Here is a 21,649-nt window from a genome sequence, read left to right as displayed (position 1 = left end):
GTGTGGTTTCTCACCTGTGTAAATTTTGTGGTGTTCTAGTAGATGAGACTTCCATCTAAAGCTTCTCTCACATTCTGTAGATTTAAAAGGTTTCTCATTTGTTTGAATCATTTGGCTAGACTGTAGACTTTTCCCTTCTTTAATATGTTTTAAAAACTCAGTAAATGTGTGTGCTTTATGCTCGGGGATAATAATATCACTAGATAAGTCATACATCGTATCCTCTTGTTTGATGACTAAATTACTCTCTGTACATAATGATTGCTGCCCAGTTCCTGCCAATTCAACATCTTCTTTAAATATCTGCTGTGATATCCCCAATGTTTTTGAATAGTCATTGGTGTCTAAGACTATTGGAGTTTGCGGTATCATTCTGATGCTTCCTGTAGTGAAGGATAGATATGAACTATTGACATGTTTGCCTACATAAAAAGAAATATAATAAAGAAAAATAAGACTTTATTCATTTATAATATAATCCATCTCAATAAAAAAACATTTTTTTATACTCAAAAATGTCTTCCATCTTGTATTTTTAAATGTATTTATCTGTAAATCATAAATTAAAAAGCATGCCATAGAATGTAAACATTACTACATCATAGTAACCTATATTTCTGATTCATGTATTAAACAAGGTGCGTGTGGATAATGTTCTCAGCCAGAGAAAAAGTACATCTGTATTCTGGGCAAGAAAGGTGGCATCCACCATCCTCATTTAGCATTGCACAAGCATGAGCACATACAGTCCTGCCCGACTCATGCACAACCAGTTGGGTGAGAACATGATGTCTTAATCATCACAGACTAATAATCAGTGTGGGATGTTTTGAGAGGGTAAGAAGCAGTGACCTTATAATAATCTTTAGCTTTTGGCTGTGGCTTTTCTATTTATAGTAACAGCCCAAATCTTTATTAGTTTCATAATACTCACTGTAAAAATAAGCACACAAATCAGTGATGGTTCTGTGGTGGGGAACACTAGGGGAGTTGTGGGTTTTCTATGAGCAAGGTCAGGGCAGGGGAAGGTGCAGTTGCAGGTGTGGGGGTAATGACCCAGGTCTGGGGGGGAGTTTAGGCAGTTGTTGGATGGGGTAAGTCTAAAAGGACAGAGGGAGGAGTTGCATTTTTTACCCTCCTCAGCCCAATAGGGGTTGCTCCATCTTTATAACATCACTGACATAAATGTACTTAAAATATGCAGATATAAATATAATAGTTTATATTTGTTTAATGAGTGATCTATTCGATTTTCCCAGTAATTAAAGTCAGCATAATATCTATTTTACTCACCTAACCCATATGAGTTCATGCTGATAACAGGCTCCAATGTCTGTGCTCAGTAATTCACTCCAGTTACATCAATACCGGATATCTCTCAGTGCCCTAGCCGTGTCTGTAAAAAGTATATTAAATGGTTTAGACAGATAATAATAAATAATGGTTCTGATTAACTGTACGTATGGTATAATTAAAGGCACACATCAGCTGATTAGGTTATTACATATGTGATGTTGATTCACCACAAGCATTTAGTACAGTTAGCTCTGTGAGTGTTATAATTGCCCCTTAAAGGGACAGTCAAAACCAGAATGTTTGTTGTTTAAAAAGACAGATAATCCCTTAAATACCAATTCCCCAGTTTTGCATAAACAACACAGTTATAATTATATGTTTTACCTCTGTAATTACCTTGTATCTAAGCCTCAGCAGACTGCCTGCCCCTTATATCATTTCTTTTGACAGACTTGCATTTTACTAACTAATGCCCTCTAGTGGTGAAAAACGATCAAAATGCATTTAGATTAGAGGTGGCCTTCAAGGTCTAAGAAATTAGCATATCAACCTCATAGGTTTAGCTTTCAACTAAGAATACCAAGAGAACAAAGCAAAATTAGTGAAAAAATAAATTGGAAAGTTGTTTAAAATGACAAGCCCTATTTGAATCATGAAAGTTTTTTTGGACTTGACTGTCCCTTTTAATATGAATCTTCCTAGATCTATACAACATAATGGTAGAAAATCTATTTAAGTGGAGCCATATCACAACTTTACAAATATATTATAATCTTTGTTTTCTATCATTTATATGAAACAATATTTTCTCCTAAAAGAAATCAGTTGTTTATATACAAGTTAAATTGCATACTGCAGTATTGGTATTGTACTTCCTACTAATTCTCACTGTCAGACATTTTGTCATGTGCTCCACCCCCAGTCCTTTAACGTCTCTTGGTCAATACTGAGTTATCTTAAATCACACTGTAAGGGTGTGTGGGAGAGATAGGCACTAAAATGTTAATTTCAATTGTAATCTTGGATAGAGTTAAGAAAATGAATAATTTGTGTTTACATAGAGAGATAATATAATGAGATATGTTCTTTTGGCAAATTCAGTCCATTTAAAAAGACCATAAAATATAAAATTACAAAACCAAAGGTGCATAATAAAAATACAATGCAATAAAACTTACTATGAATTTAAAAGAGCAATAGATTGTTTTCTGGTAAATGTAGTTCTGCACCTGTACCATGTGACAGCTATCAGCCAATAACAGACTCATATTTTTATATAATGGGAACTCCTGCATATGCTAAGTAGGAGCCCCTGCCTCAGGTCATTTAAAAGGCTGTGTACAATTTGATAATGAAAATAAATTACAAACAGCAAACAGTTATTTCACATAAAAACTAAACATAAAGGTGAAATTTCCCATACACTTTATACTATTTTATACACCGGTAAAACAAGTCATTAGAAACACATTAAAGGGACAGCAAAGTCCCAATTAAACTTGTATGATTAAAATTTAAACAACTTTCCAATTTCCTTCTATTATCAAATCTTTTTTTTTTCCCTTGGGGACCTGACCTTTGTGGCAAATCATAAAATGCCCTATGGTGCAGTAGCTGCAGATAAGTGGCAGATACAAGCCTCTCAGTAAAGGATTCCTGGAGAATAAAGAAAATATCAAAATAGAAGTCAGTTGGAAAGTTGCTGAAAATTATATGTTCTATTTAAATAATGAGATACATTAGGGGTTTCTTGTTATTTTAAGGGAAAACCAATTTTACAGGACACTGTCCCTTTAAGTCTGATCATGTGACATAAACAGCAGCAGCTGAAGGTGCAGAATACACTCACTAAGGTCTTTACTAACAACAAGAATCAGTCACAGATCAGTGGGATAAACGTTCTGATGATAAACAGGTGCAGCTAATAGAAATAAGAAATGTATTATAAAATAACCTCATCTTTACTATAATCGCGTTTGTAATGCGTCTGTCGCCAGTTGGGAACGCATCCTCAAAGGAATGTTGGCGCAGCCCTGTGGATTCCGAAAAATGGCAGGGTAGTCAAACCCACCCTGCTATTTTCGGAATCTACCTGGATGCAGTATAGGCAAACCCAAACCCTTTAAAGAAAAAAAACATGCAACCGTCCACACAAAATAACTAAAAAACACGTAACCATGGGGGAATCGAAAACAAAAAAGAGGATTTTCAATATAATTGTGCATCTATAGCCAGATATGATATGATTATTTGCTGTATTGTAAGTTTCATATAAAATGTATGCATCCTTTTTCCTCAATAAAAATAAATTAAAAAAAAAAAAAAACACGTAACCGCCTGCAAGAAATAAAAATGAAAACACGTAACCACACGCAAGTATAACAAAAAAAAAACTAACCTCCCGCACAAAGTATTAACAAACACCTAAACCGCAACCCCCCACATCGCAAAATAATAAAGTAATTAACCCCTAATCTGCAAATAACATAATTAAAATATTAACCCCTTAACCGTCAACCACCCACATCGCAATAAACCTAATTAACTTATTAACCCTTAAACCCCCACATCGCAATAAACCTAATTAACCTTTTAACCCCTAAACCGCCAAACACCCACATCACAATAAACCTAATTAACCCATTAACCCATTAACCCCTTAAACCCCACATCGCAATAACCCTAATATATTAACCCCTAAACTGCCAACCCCCAAACAATGCAAATAACTAATTTAATTACTAAGCCCCCTAACCTAACACCCCCCTTTATTAACCCCAATTACTACTAAATTACAATTAAAATATAAAAAAACTAACATTAAATTACAAAAATAAAAAAAGTCTAACATTACAGAAAAAAATAAAGAAAATTATCAAGAAATTAAAAAAATATACCTATGAAGATAAAAAGCCCCCCAAAATAAAAACACCCCCTAATCTAAACTATCAATAGCCCTTAAAAAGGCCTTTTGTAGGGCATTGTCCTAAATTAAACATCTCTTTTACCTCTAAAAATACTAAGTCCCCCCTAACAGTAAAAGCCCCCCACCCTAACCCCCCAAAATAAAAAAAGCCTAACACTAAAAAAAACTAAACTACCCATTTTATTTTTTTTGGGCTTGAAAAAAGCTGATTGCCCTTTTAAGGGCAGTAAAAGAGCTAAATGCCGTTTAAGAGCAATGCCTATACTAATGCCCCTTTAGGGGAAATGGGTAGTGAAGTTTTTTTATTTTGGAGAGTTTGGTGGGTGAAGGGGGTTTAGAGGTAAAAGAGCTAATTAACTTAGGGCAATGCCCTACAAATGGCCCTTTTAAGGGCTATTGGTAGTTTAGTAATTAGATTAGGCTGTGTTTTTATTTTGGGGGCTAATTTTTATTTTTATAGGGATATTAGTTTAGGTTTAATTTTTTTTTTTTTTTTATAAATAATTTTTATTGATTTTGAAGAAAAGAACATAAGCAAAAACAAAAACATTGGAGTATCTCTACACCGGCTTGATACAGCATATATGAGGCATACGTATCTTAGACAAAATTTCTAACATCATATTTTCAGGAGTTCCTTTTCTTACGAAAGAAAAAGACTAAAGCATATTAGTGCAAGAGTTCAGGAGTTCGTATCCCCTAGGGGAGCCATATGTTTTGAGTAGGCTTTTGGTTTTCCCTGTGTTAACCCCTGGGAGTCGTTGCAGTTTTACCTCTTCATAGCTCTTAGTAGGTGGTATAGAGGGCTCCATGTGCAGTAATTTCACAAACCAATAAATTCAAATAGACAAACTTAAACCTGAACACTTAGTATAGAATTGGAAAGAGGAGACAGATAAGAAAATAAAAGGATGAAAGAAGGAGGGGGGGGGGGAGGGAGAGGGGAGGGAGAGGGGAGGAAGCTTTTTTATAGCCTTGGTTGGATGTGTATGTTATGTCGTTGTCTGTGTCTGTTTAGTGATTTCTGTATGTGGTAGTGGCTTCACTAATGGAGTCCCAGTAAAATCTCAAATCTGCATAAAATGCAGACTTATTCCTTTTATAATATCCATATTCCTCGCAAGAAAGTATCTCGTCTGTTTTTTTTAGCCAAGCTTCTAGAGATGGAGTGATGGGAGATTTCCAATGTAGAGCAACAAGGGCTTTTGCGCAATTTAGTCCTATCCGTATTAGCGTTCTCCTAATTTTACATTGTAATGGAGGTGTCTCGTTCAAAAGAACTATTTGTGGGGTTAATGAAAAATCTGGCTCAGCCAGCTTCCGCAGAGTGGTTTCAATGCTCTGCCAGAAGGGGGCCAGCACATATGCAACATGGTGCCCCGCCCATCACATCCCCTCCAGCAAAAAGATGAAGAGGTAGGATAGATATTGTTTAGCCTGTTTGGAGTTAAATACCAGCGCATGAGGACTTTATAATTAAGCTCTATCATTTTGGGGGAAGTGGATGAGGTGCGCGTATTTTGGAAAATTTGTAGCCATTGTTTAGTATCTAGGGTTGTATTCAATTCCTGGTGCCATCTGTCTGTATATTTAGGAAGCGCAGGTGACTGGGCATTTTGTAGCATGGTTTTCGCTAGTGACAGTGATCCTTTAGTGATCCTACCCGTCAGGCAGATTTGTTCGAATGAAGTTGGCTGTCTCAGTAGGTCTGACCTATAGTGTGCTGTCTGGAGGAAGTGTTGTAGTTGCGCATATCTTAACCAAGGAGCAAATGCACCGTGTAGTGTCTGCGATAATTCTGTTCGTGCCCTGAGTCTACCCTGAAAAAGTAACTGTGCTATGGGAACTGAATCTTGGAGTTCATTAACTACTGTTTCATGTTTTGGAGAGCCATACCCTCCCATGATTTCTATATTGGGGAAAATTGGAGTAAGTGGTGAGGTGGATGTGGACAGGGTCGGAGTCGACCTAATAAGGTGGTCCCATGTATTGAATATATGTTTGTATAATATAGAGGATGAGCATGCAGGGGTTCGTTTAGATCCAGGGAGCCAACAAAGGGGACCCGGATTAGGGGTTCTGAGTAGCTGAGAGTCAACTGTCACCCAAGCCTTGGAGTCTTTTCTACAATGCCAATCTATGATTCTTTGCAAGGTGACCGCTTGATAGTAAACGTTTGTTTGGCAGCCCCAGCCCGCCACTTCGGAGGGGTCTATACATAGTTTCTCTTGATATCCTTGGGCGGAGACTGCCCCACACAAAAGCATTCACCGCCTTTTGTAATTGTTGTATATAGGACTTGGGAAGGGCAATCGATAGTGCCTGCAGAATATAAAGGATTCTGGGTAGAATTGTCATTTTGATGGACTGTACCCTACCCCACCATGATAGTGGTTTGTCTTTCCATGATATTAATGAGTGTTGGATAGAGTGTAGGAGGGGTTGATAATTGAGAGAGAACCACTTAGTTGGGTTAGAGGATAGCGTAATCCCCAAATATTTGAGGTGGGAATGTTGTATTTTGAATGGGCATGTTTTGGCAAAACTTATAAACTTGGAGGGAGTCATCGAGATATTTAGGATTTCAGATTTGGAATAGTTGATGAGGAAGTGTGAAAGTCTACTGAAACTATTGAATTCTACAGTCAGTGCGGGTAGGGAAGATACAGGGTCAGAGAGGGTAAGTAAGATGTCATCTGCGAACATAGCGAGTTTATGTGTATTTGGGCCAATGGTTATTCCGTGGATATTTGGATTTAGCCTAATATGACTAGCTAATACCTCCATTGTAAGGACAAAAAGGATGGGGGAGAGGGGACAACCCTGCCTCGTCCCGTTGCATATGTTAAACCTCTGTGAAAGGACCCCATTAGTGCGTACTCTAGCTGAAGGACCATTATATAGGTGGTAAATGCGTTTAATCATCAATTCTCCAAAGCCAAATTGTTTTAGGGTGCCGTGTAGAAAGGGCCAATTTAGTCTATCAAAGGCCTTTTGCGCATCAGTGGAGACCAGGATCGTAGGGATTTTTAGTTTTTTCACGTATTCCACCAAATGGAGGGTACGAATCGTATTATCCCTGGCCTCCCTGAGCGGAACAAAGCCGGCTTGATCAACATGGATAAGTGTAGTGAGTACCTTATTGATTCGGCTCGCAAGGATCTTGGCATAAATTTTTATATCCCCATTTAGTAGGGAAATTGGGCGATAGTTACCTGGTTCTGTGGGGGACTTGCCTGGCTTGGGGAGGACCGAGATGTGTGCCTCTAAGAGGCTAGGGGAGAATTGTCCTTCTTTGTCTAGGGAGTTAAAGAGTTTGGTGAGGTGTGGAACTAAGATATTTTGAAATTGTTTATAGTATAGTGACGAGAAGCCATCAGGACCTGGACTCTTGTGCAAGGGTGTCTCTTTTATGGCCAGAATAACCTCCTGTGGGGTGATAGGACTCTCCATTAGCCTCGAGATTTGTTCTGGTAATTTTGGGATGTTAGAATCCTGTATGTAAGTGTCTATGGCCACATGATCCAAGGAGTGGGTCATCTCTGGGATGTTATAAAGGTTTTTGTAGTAGTCACTAAATATGTTTGCTATTGACTTACTATCGTAAATGTATTCTCCCTGGGCGGAGGGGTGTGCCAACTTGTGGGTGAAATTATTGTTCGTGCGGAGCTTTAACGCCCTTGCCAAGAGAGATCCTGCTCTATTGCCCTCCACAAAGTAGAGTTTTTTTAAGTAAATCGCCTTTCTCTGTGCTTCTTTATTGAGTAGATCATTTAGTTCTCGCCTAGTTTTAGTTAGCTGTAGTGTGTAGTGGGTGTGGCTGGGAGCTTGCATATGTAGATTTTCTATGTGTCTCAGTTGGTGCAGTAATTTGTTATATTTTGCGTTGTAATTCTTCCTAAGTATCGCCTTCTGTTTCATGAATTCTCCTCTGATTACCGCTTTGTGTGCTTCCCATAGCAAGCCAGGGGAGGTATTAGACTTGGTGTTATGCTTAAAGTAGTCCTTAAGTGTGTAAAGAATTTTATCCCGTATAGCTGGCTGTAAGAGAAGGGTTTCATCAAGACGCCAGATAGGTTCTGTCAATGGTTTGTCTGATAAAGTCAAAGACAAAGTCGTCATCGAGTGGTCTGACCATGGGGTCGGTAAAATTTCTGAGGATCTCGCTAGGGGTAGGCTCTGTTGGTCAATAAATATGTGGTCTATTCTAGAATAGGATTTTTGGGGGTTAGAGTAGAAGGTGTAGGACCTCTGTGATGAGTGCTGGATTCTCCAATAGTGTAGCTTCCCGAAGGGTCCTTATAATAGCACTTAGTGAGCTTCTGGGGACTGAACTCTTAGTGTTGGAACAGTCTAAAATCGGTTCCATAGCTATGTTACTATCTCCTGTTAAGATCACTGTTCCTTGCGCTACACCCAGTAAGACCTTAATCACTTTTTTAAAAAAAACGGACCTGTCCTGAATTTGGAGCATAAATATTCACCAGTGTGATAGGTCTGTTATAAAGTTTGCCTAGTAGTATCAGGTATCGGCCTTCACTGTCTGTGTATTTTTGGGTAAGCTGGAAGGGGACACTACCACTGAACAATATGCCCACACCATTTCTCCTGGTGGGGGCTGAGCTAAAATAGCCTGTCGGAAACTGCCTAGAGGCGCACCTAGGTTCCATCTGTTTACATAAGTGAGTCTCCTGTATGAAAATGATCTCTCCTCTATGTTTGCGAAACCAGTTGAGTGCTATTGATTTCTTGGTTGGGGAATTAAGGCCCTTCACATTTTGAGAAATGAGTAAAAGTTCAGGTGTCGCCATGTGTGTTACCAGCGTGTGTATCAATGTCGGATAGACTACATTGTATATGGACCATCTTCCTAAGTGTCCTGTGGAGGGGGCTCTTTATTGCTAGGGGTGTCTCCTGTGAGGTATATATGGGTTTGTTATGTAGTGTAGAGTGTGGAGTGACATACCTGAGAGCTAGAGTAATTCTCTGTGCGTTTCCAGCTGGGATTCCGGTCTCGAGGGGGAGGGAGGTAGAAGAGGGAGAGTTGAGAGAGGGATAGAATGGCCTGGTGCGGAAATCTGTGATAACTGCAGAAGAGAGAAGGTAGAAAACATGAAAAACATCAAATAACCATAAACAATAGTACATACTTAACAAGTAACCATACCTAAAATGGTATGTCAAATGGGGGGGGGTGAATCATAGTAAAAATAAGAAAATTACTATGATGGAGCAACTTCCATTTGGTGAAAGACTAACATTATAAGCTTAGGACTAAGGTAATTGGGCGAGGGCCTACGCTGTTAGTAGACATTTGAAGACACATATAACAAAGTCTCCTGTGGGGAAGGATACTATATAATTAACCAGGATTGAGCATAATCCAAGGAGTATGCTCCAATCAGCTTCCAGTTCCCAAGAGATTAGTCTCTTTAAAGTAGTAAGGTCAGGTTAGGTCTTCCTCAGTGGGATCAATCTGTCGAGAATCTCTGTTTGATTTCCTAGAGACTCTTATCCAGGGGGGTCTCTGAGGTTTAGGTACCTGATGAGCTGATGAGTCTTTTGGTGTTGGAGCAGGCTCTGCAGAGAGGACTGTTGGAAGAGGGATTTTCAGGCTCATACAAAATTGCTCAAGGTCATCTGGAGAGCTATATGTGATAATTTGGGAATTGTGTAGAACCTTAATACAGAAGGGAAAGCCCCACCTATATGGAATCTTTAAGTCCTGTAGATGACCTGTTAGAAATCTCGCCTCCCGGCGTTTCGAGAGTGTGATCGTGCTCAAGTCCGCAAAGATTTGCACAGTATCCCCTTCAAATAGGATTTGACGCTGTTTACGGGAAGCCTCCATTATTCTTTCTTTATCTTTGAAGCTTTGGAACCTTATTATTATGTCCCTGGGTGGTTTATCATCAGGTGGCTTTGGGCGTAAAGCCCGATGAGCTCTGTCTAGTGCAATGTCTGGAGTTTCTTCCTGAAGAATGTACTGGAACAGTTGTTGTAGATGTTGTTGAATTTGAGAGGTAGAGACTGTCTCAGAGATGCCTCGCAGCCTGAGATTTTGCCGCCTCCCCCTGTTGTCTAAATCCTTGACTTGATTTTGTAACTGGCGTATCGTGTCGTCATGTACTTGAAGGGTGCGATTCTGGATGTCTGTGTCATTGTTGTTTTGGTCCATATCTTCCTCTATTTGCATGACCCGTTCTCCTAGATCAGATAGTTCTCTTTTCACTTCAGATAGACCATCTTTGATGAGTTTGCCCACCTGTGGTGAAAAATGAGGCAAAGTCTGCCTTTGTAGGCAAATTTTGGATGTCTGCCTTCGTTAGAAGGGCTTGAGATTCTGCATCAGGTGCTAATGCAGACTGTTCTGTGTTTGGCATCTCACACGAGGTGGACATAGAGGTTTCCATAACTTTAAAAAGCTGTCCATTTTGGAGCTGGTTGATGCAAGGCCTTTAGTGGATTTGTCAGGTCTGGCTGTGCGTTTAGAAGCCATTGCAATATGTGTTACCAGCAGTGGTGTCAGTGCAATGTGAGCAGTAGTATAACAGTCTATTTTATGCAGCTAACAGATTTTAATCCTTTTTCAAATCACAAAGGCTGCAGGGGGAGGGCAAAAGAAAAAGGAACAGGAAAAAAGCCCCATCAAAAGTGTGATCGATTAGCCTGGAGCTATTCTGCAGGGTACTTCTGTCCTGTAATCAATTAGTGTTTTCTGCAAATGTCTCTATGTACTGTCGTTTGAAGCAGTAAAATAAAAATTACTTCTGAAACATTCACATAGTCAGGGTCCCTGTATTCTCCCCTCGCCACTCAGCCCCCTGGGGATCAATGCTGTCGGATATAAAATTATAGTCCCATCACACTTTATGACCCCGCTAATTGCTTTTATTGAGGGGTTGCTTATGATAGCTCAATAGCGGAGGTTAATACATAGCTGCTGCGTCATGTCAGGCCCACGTGGGATCTTATTATGGGCCTAAAGAGTTAACTTGGTTGTGGGTGACCTGGACTTTGCTGTGTGGTTTTAGCCCGGAGCCCGGACCCTGTAGAGGCTTCAGTATGCTTACCCGTACTTATCACGGGGTAGTAGTGGATCCGGGACTCTGTTCCAAAGTTTTCAGGCTTGCGGCCTACCTGACGGCGTGATCGAGGCGGCCGGTATTTAGTACTCCCATCTGGGTCCAACTGTGCTCAGTCTGCGCACCCGGTTATCCTGTGCAGTATCGCCATCATTTGAAGGTGATTTGGGTGCCGATGTCCTCAATTTCTGCCAAGGAATATGCTCCTCTAGTCGGAGCTAAAAATTATGCGGCCATCACAGACGCTGGCCGGCTCCGCCCCCCTCAGGTTTAATTTTTTTATTTTGGATAGCTTTGTTTATTTTATTCTGTCATTTTACTTTTATATTTTTTGTAACTTTAGCTTGGGGGTTTGTATTTTTTAAACTTAGACTTCCCTATGGGCAGGCTTATCGCCTAGTTAGAAATAAAATAATATGCAGATCACAAGATATTTATAATTAGATCAGTGGAATAAACGTTCTGATGATAAACAGGTGCAGCTAATAGAAATAAGAAATGTATTATAAAATAACCTTATTAGAAATAAAATAATATGCAGATCACAAGATATTTATGATTAGATCAGTAAATGTGATTAGACTGATACAACAGGGTCATAAGCTGAGTGATATTTATTACTGGAGCAAATAGCAGCTTCAGATTAATATTAAATGAAAATGGTTTGCCTAAGCTCTACAGTTAACTATAAACCTAGAGGGAAATACAGGATTCTAATTGGCTGATACTTAAAAATCTATTGCTCATTGGATAACAGGAACAACCTCCACAAATGTATTTTTGGACAAACCTCCTCAATTTTGAAAATATGGTTTGGTTCTGCTACAAACATTCATTTTACCAACTGCAGTAAATTATTATGTATTAAATTATCCTTTTTAATGAAATAACTAAACAATAAATTAATTAAAGAGACAGTCAACACCACAATTGTTGTTATTTTAAAAGCTAGATAATTCCTTTATTACCCATTCCCTAGTTTTGCATAACCACCACGGTTATATTAATATACTTTTTACCTATGTGATTAACTTGTATCTAAGGCTAAGCATCTTCTAACAGGCCGGACTGGGACCAAAAAGAGGCCAGGGCATTTTAGGGCAAAGAGGCCCACTCCCCCCCGCTCATCATTTCTTAGTTAAAGGGACATGAAACCCAAATCTTTTCTTTTGTGATTTAAAAAGAGAATGCCATTTTAAACAACTTTCTAATTTACTTCTATTATCTCATTTGCTTAATTCTCTTGACATACTTTGCTGAAAAGCATATCTAGATAGGCTCAGTAGCTGCTGATTGGTTGCGGCACATAGATGCCTTGTGTGATTGGCTCCCCATGTGCATTGCTATTTCTCCAATAAAGGATATCTAAAGAATGAAGCAAATTAGATAATAGAAGTAAATTGGAATGTTGTTTAAAATTGTATTCTCTACTTGAATCATGAAAGAAAATATTTGGGTTTAGTGTCCCTTTAACTGTATACCAAACCTGGCAAGTATAATACTTGTTTAAGTGACAAAAACATATGTGACTAATTAAACATGCTTTTTTTTAAAAATAAAATAAAATAGTGTACAGTAGATGAAAACTGTATATAAAATTTGCATGAATAACTAGCACAATATTCAATTTTGGGGCATTTTAGCATGATTGTCAGCGCTATAATGGGTATTAGCTAAATAAGGCTTGTGCAATGTTAAAGGGACATTAAACCCACATTTTTTCTTTCATTATTCAGATAGAGAATACAATTTTAAACAACATTCCAATTTACTTCTATTATCTAATTTGCGTCATTCTTTAGATATCCTTTGTTTAAGAAATAGCAATGCACATGTGTGAGCCAATCACAAGAGGTATTTATGTACAGCCACCAATCAGCAGCTTCTGAGCCTATCTAGATATACTTTTCAACAAAGAATATCAAGAGAATGAAGCAAATTAGATAATAGACGTTAATTAGAAAGTTGATTGAAATTGCATTCTCTTTCTAAATCATGAAAGAAAAAAATTGGGTTTAATGTCCCTTTAAATGTATGAGTAGCACTCAAGGTTCTATGGTTTTTATTCAACTCTAAATGTGGAATCAAACCATAGTAGGTGTGTTAGTGCAACTAAAATATAACTTTTAATAATTAACAAATAAAAAAAATGGGAAAAAAGGTTAAAACATCCTCTTGTGTTTAACAAATAACAAAATAGCTAATGTGAGAGTCTAACTGGAATTTAACTATTTCCAAGTTATACAGCATATAACACTGAGATTGAAGTAAGCTTGTTGATCTTTCTATGGGTATATGTGTTTAACATGGGTGTTTGTAAACTTGCATACCAACCTGAGGCTTGTATCCCTTTAAAGTCATGAGTTAATGGCAGGCTTATATTGTATATGTGGTTTCATTATCTTCAGAATCACCACATCTCTGTTAAAAGCCTGCTTGTTGTTTAGATAAATTAGAGTAACCATTCAAATGAACACAGGTATTTGTAAACTTTAATACCAACCAGAGGATTATATACCTTTAAGGTCTTGAGCTAATGACAGGCTTATATTATGTATCCAGTGTCACTATCTTCAACACATCTGTGTTAAAAGCTTGCTTGTTATTTGGGTAAATTAAAGTAACTGTTTTCAGTTCAATATCTTTGGCAATGTGGCTGTGTTAATTTGAATGGTTACTCTAATTTATCCAAATAACAAGCAGGCTTTTAACACAGATGTGTTGAAGATAGTGACACTGCATACATAAATAATTAGTGATGTTGCGAATAGTTCGCCGGCGAATAGTTCCCTGCAAACATAGCTTGTTCGCGTTCGCAACGGCGGACGAACATATGCGATGTTCGATCCGCCCCCTATTCGTCATCATTGAGTAAACTTTGACCCTGTATGTCACAGTCTGCAGACACATTCCAGCCAATCAGCAGCAGACCCTCCCTCCCAGACCCTCCCAGCTCCTGGACAAAAGCCATTTTAGATTCATTCGGAAGCTGCATTATTAGTGAGAGGAGGGACAGTGTAGCTGCTGGTGATTTAATAGGGAAATTGATAGCTAGGCTAGTGTATTTAGTGTCCACTACAGTCCTGAAGGACTCATCTGATCTCTGCTGTAAGGACAGCACCCCAAAAAGCCCTTTTTAGGGCTAGAACATCATTTTTTTTCCCTGTGCAATCTAATTGCAGTTGCCTGCCTGCCAAGCCACTTGCCCAGTGCCACCACTCATATCTGGTGTAACAGTAGTGTAAATTTAAAAAAAAAAAACTTTGACTGTGAAACATCAGTCTGCTAGTGTAATCTAATTGCAGTTGCCTGCCAGAATGTGTGCCAGGCCCACTTGCCCAGTGCCACCATTCATATCTGGTGTAACAGTAGTGTAAATTTAAAAAAAAAAACTTTTTTGACTGTGAAACATCAGTCTGCTAGTGTAATCTAATTGCAGTTTCCTGCCTGCCAGCGTGTGTGCCAGGCCCACTTGCCCATTGCCACCACTCATATCTGGTGTAACAGTAGTGTAAATTTTTTTTAAAAAAACTTTTTTGACTGTGAAACATCAGTCTGCTAGTGTAATCTAATTGCAGTTGCCTGCCTGCCAGCTTGTGTGCCAGGCCCACTTGCCCTTTGCCACCACTCATATCTGGTGTAACAGTAGTGTAAATTTAAAAAAAAAAAAAACTTTTTTGACTGTGAAACATCAGTCTGCTAGTGTAATCTAATTGCAGTTGCCTGCCTGCCAGCGTGTGTGCCAGGCCCACTTGCTCAGTGCCACCACTCATATCTGGTGTAACAGTAGTGTAAATTTTTTAAAAAAAAACTTTTTTGACTGTGAAACAGTCTGCTTGTGTAATCTAATTGCAGTTGCCTGCCTGCCAGCGTGTGTGCCAGGCCCACTTGCCCAGTGCCACCACTCATATCTGGTGTAACAGTAGTGTAAATTTATAAAAAAAAAAACATTTGACTGTGAAACATCAGTCTGCTAGTGTAATCTAATTGCAGTTGCCTGCCAGCGTGTGTGCCAGGCCCACTTGCTCAGTGCCACCACTCATATCTGGTGTAACAGTAGTGTAAATTTTTTTAAAAAAACTTTTTCGACTGTGAAACATCAGTCTGCTAGTGTAATCTAATTGCATTTGCCTGCCAGCGTGTGTGCCAGGCTCACAGCGCATACTGTGCCCACTTGCTCAGTGCCCCCACTCATATCTGGTGTAACAGTAGTGTAAATTTAAAAAAAAAAAAAAACTTTTTTGACTGTGAAACATCAGTCTGCTTGTGTAATCCAATTGCAGTTGCCTGCCTGCCTGCCAGCGTGTGTGCCAGGCTCACAGCGTATACTGTGCCCACTTGCCCAGTGCCACCACTCATATCTGGTGTAACAGTAGTGTAAATTTAAAAACAAAAACATTTTTGGACAGTGAAACATCAGTCTGCTTTTTTTGTCAGGCTCACAGTGTATACTGTGCTCACTTGCCCAGTGGCATCACTCAGATCTTGTTTAATAGTAGTGTAAGTGTACATTTAAAAAAAAAAAAAAACTTTTTGGACTGTGAAACATCAGTCTGCTTTTTTGTGTCAGCCTCACAGCGTATACTGTGCCCACTTGCCCAGTGCCACCACTCATATCTTGTTTAATAGTAGTGTAAGTGTACATTTAAAAAAATAAAAAACTTTTTGGACTGTGAAACATCAGTCTGCTTTTTTGTGTCAGGCTCACAGCGTATACTGTGCCCACTTGCCCAGTGCCACCACTCATATCTTGTAATAGTAGTGTAAGTGTATATTTAAAAAATAAAAACTTTTTGGACTGTGAAACATCAGTCTGCTTTCTTGTGTCAGGCTCACAGCGTATACTGTGCCCACTTGCCCAGTGGCACCACTCATATCTTGTTTAATAGTAATGTAAGTGTACATTTAAAACAAAAAAACTTTTTGGACTGTGAAACATCAGTCTGCTTTTTTGTGTCAGGCTCACAGCGTATACTGTGCCCACTTGCCCAGTGGCACCACTCATATCTTGTTTAATAGTAGTGTAAGTGTATGTTACAGAAGCATTAGTTATTCTGTTGTGAAGAGCTTATTTCCCAGCAGCAATGCCTGAACCAGCAAGCCAGCGCCTAAGAAGGGCTCCAAGAAAACTGTAACAAGTTTCATTTCATAAAGAGTTAACTCTTTTTTTTCAGCTTTTAGAAACTATTGTCTAATCACCTCTGGAGCCAGACTGCTAATTGATAAGATGAACTTGTAAACTTGTTATCTTAAGTACTGTAATCCTATTGTGGCCTGTCAAAGGACAGTGCTCTCTATCTAAATGTGTGATGGGGGATTTTGTGCTTCCCCCCCTCTCCCCCTGGGAGTGCCCTGTGTGCATGTAACCTTAATAAAAAGCAGGCTGGGCATTCCAGTCCTGAGTTCTTGTTTGACCCTCAATCGCAGCGTTGACTCGTTTTTGTGGGCAGAAGGGTATCCTAGCTGTACTGCAGCTAAGGGAGATTATTCTATATTTGCGAGACTCATATAGAATACTATGGAAAGCAGCTTCTCCCCTCTTTAGCAATAGGGATCCAGGCTACTAAGCGGTCCATCTCTCAGCGAGACTAAGGGTAACCGTAACATTTGGCGGCAGCGGTGGGATTTTCCTGGATTTCCTAGGAGAGGTACAGAACGGATGGAGAGCGCTTACGAAAAATTGAAGCGTACAACCCTAAAGGATTTACTTGAAAGCAGAGGGGGGTACGCCAGCAACCGGCCGAGGAGAGAGCTGATCGCAGAATTGACCGAACTGGATCAGAGCTTCACAATGGCGGAAACACCGACCACGATTAGTGACGAAAAAACCAGGATTGTTCGGGAAAGGCTCTCATTATACGGGCCGAACCCCTCCATGGAATTGGTACAGCAGTTGATGGCGGAGGCGGACGAGGATATACGAGAGACTCGAGCCCACGAACTCAACCTAGCGAACGCACACCGCAATGCTGAAGCCCCGCAGGTAATCATCCCTGTCGAAAATGCTGGGAGGCCCAAGATACCCTATGCGGCATTTCGACCCTTCCTAGAGAGCAAGACAGGGATTGATGAATATTTGGCGGACTTCGAAAGGCAATGTGCCCTGCACCAGATTCCCAACAGAGAGTGGCCCACGATATTGTCTGGGAAACTATCCGGGCGAGCCCTGGAAGCCTTTCGTACTCTGGGTGCTGAGGAAGTGACACAGTATGAGCTAGTTAAGGAGACACTGTTGCGACGGTACGCTGTAACTCCGGACACGTATCGCCGACAGTTTCGGGGCACGGAAAAGAAGCCTAACGATACCCATATGGAATGGGCGCACCGAATGCGGAGAGCGGCAAATCACTGGCTGAGCGGAAGTAAAGCGGTGACTGGGGAGGAAATTTTACAATTGTTTCTCTTAGAACATTTTTATAATGGCATGGAACAGCAAGGGAAGGAATGGCTGCGAGACAGGCGGCCTTCTACCTTAGAAGAAGCAGCCAAATTGGCCGATGAACATTATGACTCCCGTCTTCACGAACCCATGAACTACCGAGCTCCAGCACGGGTCGAACCCAGAGAGGTTTACCGTGCACCCCCTCGTGCTGAATTCCGAGCCCCGGTGCCCACAGGGCCCGTCCGACACTCAGGACCACCCAATAACAGCTCTGAGCGTCCCAGACCGACTTGCCACCGATGCAAGCAACCAGGGCATTTCTTGGCTAGCTGCCCCCTTAATACGCACCAGACACCCAGGAATTACAATTACCCCTCTGGGTCCTATCGTCCGGCCCGGGCCCTCTGTGTTAACCAAGAGGCCCCTATGGAGGGATATGTGGGGCCGCTTCACGAGGCAGACCCTGTATATGCTGCCTCAGATAACCGCCAGCACCATCGGCAGAGGGTATGGCTCGAGGGGCGATCTACCGAGGGATTGCGAGACACAGGGGCTACTATCACGCTGGTACAGAGTCATTTGGTGCCAGAGCACAAGCGATCCGGACAGACTGTGGCCGTTAGAGTGGCGGGGGGGGATGTGTACAAAATTCCAACAGCTAAAGTGCATCTTGATTGGGGAGCGGGAAAGGGGGCTGTGAACGTGGGCCTAATGGATAATTTACCTGCCGAAGTACTACTGGGCAACGATTTGGGCCCCATGACTTCTGCCTATGCTCCAGTATGCAACAACGAGGCGGACCCAGTGACTACACGGGCCCAAGCCCGGACGGAGCGAGAGCTCTCACCAGTGCGGGAGACACAGGTAAGACCTACCCCGACCTTGCCTGACAGGTTAGGCCCCATACCCTGGGACACCCCAGATGCCTTCGAGGCAGAGTCTAAGACTGACCCGACCTTACAAAAGTACCGGGAACGAGCAGAGACCGGAGGGGGCGGGGCAGATAACGAAACATTCTTATGGGAAAAAGGGAAACTATACCGCTGGACAGAGAAAAGGGGACAGCGTAGGCGACAGCTGGTAGTGCCCCACAAATACCGTCAAGAAATCCTCAAAATAGGCCACGACATCCCCTTAGCAGGCCACCTAGCCGTTACCCGTACCCTACACCGCATTACTCACACGTTCTTTTGGCCAGGGGTGCACGCTGACGTTAGAACTTACTGTAACACCTGCGATGTGTGTCAACGAGTAGGAAGGCGAGGCGATCACCCTAAAGCCCAGCTAGTAAATATGCCCATTGTAGAGGAACCCTTCAGCCGGGTTGCTATTGACCTAGTGGGACCACTGGCTACCCCTAGTCCCTCCGGTAAGCGATACATTCTTACCGTAGTGGACTACGCTACCAGGTACCCAGAGGCTGTCGCCCTATCCAACATACAAGCGGATACGGTAGCGAATGCACTAGTACAGGTGTTCTCCCGGGTAGGATTTCCAAAAGAAATCCTATCCGACCGAGGCACCCAATTTACGGCTGAATTGACCCAACAACTCTGGCAGGTTTGCAAAATTAAGTCCCTCCTAAGCTCCCCATACCACCCCCAGACGAACGGGCTGTGTGAGAGGTTCAATGGGACCCTCAAGCAAATGCTCAAGACGTTCACTCAGGAATACCGAGACTGGGAACGCTTCCTGCCGCACCTCCTATTTGCTTATCGGGAGGTGCCCCAGGAAACGACAGGGTTCTCTCCCTTCGAGTTGCTCTACGGAAGAAAGGTACGAAGACCCCTAAACCTGATCCGGGAGCACTGGGAGGGAGAGATGGAGGCTGACGGTGTCCCAATTGTGCCTTACGTGCTGGAACTCAGGGACCGAATGGAGCAATTAGCCAAATCCGTGCGGGCTAATCTCCAGTTGGCCCAGAGAAGACAGAAAGTATGGTACGATCGGGGGGCCCGAAAGAGAATCTTCACCATAGGACAAAAGGTTTTAGTACTTAAGCCGGTGAAGACAGACAAATTGCAGGCGTCCTGGCAGGGTCCCTACCAGATCGTAGAGAAAAGGGGAGACACCACTTATGTGATAGCTAGCTGCCACGACAACAATCTTAGAAAGACATTCCATGTAAACATGCTCAAGGAATATTTTGAGCGACCAGAGAACGTGACGGCCGTATGTTGTTCCCCTCAGGAAGACCCCGACAGTTTACCCATTCCAGACCTATTAGAAAAGAGCCTCCCCACAGGTATAGTGGCGCAGGTTCAGATAGGGGACCGACTTAGCCCCACTGAAAGGGAGCAGCTCAACCAACTCCTCCAGTCCAAACACCTCACCTTCTCCCCGAAGCCAGGGTACACTACTTTAACCACCCACCAGGTAGATACTCCGGGACAAGCTCCCTTGCGCCAGGCTCCGTACCGAATCCCCGAAGCAGTTAGGACAGGAATGAAGAAGGAGATCGATGAGATGCTCCAGCTCAGGGTAATTGAGCCCTCCGATAGTCCCTGGGCCTCCCCAGTTGTCTGGGTGCCCAAGAAAGATGGGACCACCCGGTTCTGCGTAGACTATCGGAGGCTCAATGAAAATACCGTGACGGACGCTTACCCTATGCCCAGGGTAGACGAGCTACTCGATCGTATAGCCAGGGGAAATTACCTGACCACTATTGACCTCTGCAAAGGTTACTGGCAGATTCCCCTGGCCCCGGAGGCTATCCCCAAGTCGGCATTCGTCACCCCATTCGGCTTATATCAGTTTAGGGTAATGCCGTTTGGGATGAAGAATGCCCCAGCTACATTCCAGCGCTTGGTGGATAGGCTCCTGGATGGCTTCCAGAGTTTTGCTTGCGCCTACCTGGACGACATAGCGATCCACAGTGAGTCCTGGGAGGACCACTTAGCTCATGTGGGAATGGTTCTGGATCAGATCCGGGCTGCTGGCCTGACTCTGAAGCCAGAAAAATGCCACTTTGGGATGGCCGAGGTACAGTACCTGGGTCACCGGGTGGGGTGTGGAAAGCAGCGACCAGAGCCGGCCAAAATAGAAGCTGTCGCCAATTGGCCCACCCCCATCACTAAGACTCAGGTCCTAGCCTTCCTGGGCACGGCAGGGTACTATAGACGGTTCGTACCAGACTACAGCACACTTGCCAAACCCCTGACTGACTTGACCAAGAAGAACTTACCTCGACAGGTCCTGTGGTCTCCCCACTGTGAAACGGCTTTCCAGGCTCTCAAAAATGCTCTAATTAACGCTCCTGTCTTGGCGGCCCCAGCCCTTAACAAACGTTTTATCGTCCATACAGATGCTTCCATGTTCGGGCTGGGAGCTGTCCTCAGCCAAGTAGGCGAAGATGGAGGGGAGCATCCAGTTGCCTACATCAGCCGGAAGCTCCTGCCCCGCGAAGTCAGCTATGCAGCGGTCGAAAAGGAGTGTTTGGCTTTGGTGTGGGCATTAAAGAAATTGACTCCCTATTTATATGGTCAGGAGTTCACTCTGGTCACCGACCATAACCCGTTGGTGTGGCTGAACCGGGTCTCTGGAGATAACGGCAGGCTATTACGTTGGAGCTTATCGTTGCAAACCTTCAATTTCACCATTACTTACAGACCTGGGAAACAGAATGGCAACGCCGACGGGTTGTCCAGACAAACCGACCTCAGCCCCGCATAACCAGCGGTCTGGACAGCCTTAGTCTGCCCCGAAAAGGGGTCAGACCGTGTCTGCCAGAGTGTTCCACAGAAAGGGAGCAATGTTACAGAAGCATTAGTTATTCTGTTGTGAAGAGCTTATTTCCCAGCAGCAATGCCTGAACCAGCAAGCCAGCGCCTAAGAAGGGCTCCAAGAAAACTGTAACAAGTTTCATTTCATAAAGAGTTAACTCTTTTTTTTCAGCTTTTAGAAACTATTGTCTAATCACCTCTGGAGCCAGACTGCTAATTGATAAGATGAACTTGTAAA

The 21,649-nt window shown here is 42.2% G+C and overlaps 1 pseudogene; it reads right to left on the bottom strand.

Annotated features, from left to right (window-relative positions):
- Positions 1 to 21,649, bottom strand: part of LOC128660017 (zinc finger protein 850-like) — a 283,899-nt pseudogene that overhangs the window by 2,202 nt on the left and 260,048 nt on the right.

This window comes from Bombina bombina, chromosome 5 (assembly GCF_027579735.1).
Source record: "Bombina bombina isolate aBomBom1 chromosome 5, aBomBom1.pri, whole genome shotgun sequence".
NCBI classification, from domain to species: Eukaryota; Metazoa; Chordata; class Amphibia; order Anura; family Bombinatoridae; genus Bombina; species Bombina bombina.
The sequence above is the reverse complement of the archived record's forward strand: the minus strand, read 5'-3'. Positions and strand labels throughout refer to the sequence as shown.